Source organism: Nestor notabilis, unplaced genomic scaffold, assembly GCF_000696875.1.
Source record: "Nestor notabilis isolate BGI_N333 unplaced genomic scaffold, ASM69687v1 scaffold16280, whole genome shotgun sequence".
NCBI lineage: Eukaryota > Metazoa > Chordata > Aves > Psittaciformes > Psittacidae > Nestor > Nestor notabilis.
This window is the reverse complement of record NW_009912585.1, coordinates 1-1,237: the sequence shown is the minus strand read 5'-3', so window position 1 is coordinate 1,237 and position 1,237 is coordinate 1. Positions and strand designations below refer to the sequence as shown.

The 1,237-nt window shown below is 58.4% G+C and overlaps 1 protein-coding gene across 1 annotated transcript in view; it reads left to right on the top strand.

Annotated features, from left to right (window-relative positions):
* The window catches only part of LOC104410128 (ras/Rap GTPase-activating protein SynGAP-like), a 1,549-nt gene extending 1,084 nt beyond the window's left edge, over positions 1-465 (top strand). The window contains exon 4 of the mRNA XM_010020211.1: positions 304-465. The gene's annotated coding sequence lies outside the window, so the exon portion shown is untranslated. The remainder of the gene's footprint in view (positions 1-303) is intronic.
* Positions 466-1,237: the final 772 nt, after the last annotated feature.

Sequence of the window (1,237 nt, the reverse complement as noted above, 5' to 3'; positions counted from 1 at the left end):
ATGGAGGATGGAGGACGGATGGATGGATGGGTGGATGGATTATGGATGGATGATGGATGGATGGTGGATGATGGATGGATGGATGATGGAGGATGGATGGATGGATGATGGAGGATATGGATGGATGGATGGATGGATGGATAAGTTGTACAGATGGATGGAGGACATACAGTAGAGCTGGGTGAACACCAGGTGTAGCTTTCTGAATGAAGAAGAGGGAACAGAAGGACAGAGGATGGGGGGCAAGACCTTCATGGGGGGACACCAGCTCTTGGGGTGGCCTTGAAGAGCTCCTGCCCACAGGTTTGGCAGCAAGGAGGAGTACATGGCCTTCATGAATGAGTTCCTGGAGCTGGAGTGGACCAGCATGCAGCAGTTCCTCTATGAGATCTCCAACCTGGACACCCTCACCAACAGCACCAGCTTCGAGGGCTACATCGACCTGGGCCGCGAGTTGTCCACCCTTCACGCCCTCCTCTGGGAGGTCATGTCCCAGCTCAGCAAGGTACCCCCACCCTGGGACATGGGGGGTATCTCCTGGGTGGTGACCAGGGCCTGGACACCTTGGTTCTCCCCGGGGGAGGTTTTGGGGTCCTGGATATCTAGGTGCCCCTGAAAGGGCATTTTGGGATATCATCCACCCATGACCCACCATGGGAGGTCATTGGGGTCCCATCTGCCCATGTCCCCCCAGAGATGGTCATTGGAGTCCCATCAACCTGTGCCCTGCAAGGAGAGGTCATTGAGGTCCCATCCACCCATGTCCCCCTAGAAGTAGTCGCTGAGGTCCCATCAACCCATGTTCCACCATGGGTGGACACTGAGGTCCCATCTGCCCTTGTTCCCCCCACAGGTGGTCATTAGGGTTCAGGGCCCCCATGTCCCACCATGGGTGGTCATTGAGGTCCCATCCACCCATGTCCTCCAAGGAGAGGTCATTGAGGTCCCATCAACCCACATCCTCCAAGGGGTGGTCATTGGGGTCCAAGGCCCCCACGTCCCACCATGGGTGGTCATTGAGGTCCCATCCACCCATGTCCTCCCAGAGGTGGTCATTGGGGTCCCATCCACTCATGCCCTCCAAGGAGAGTTCATTGAGGTCCCATCAACCCATGTCCTCCAAGGGGTGGTCACTGGGGTCCAAGGCGCCCATGTCCACCCCTGGGAGGTCCCCGGGTCCCAGCGGTGGTGCGAGGCGGTCGCTGTCCGCAGGAGGCGCTGCTGAAGCTGGGTCCGC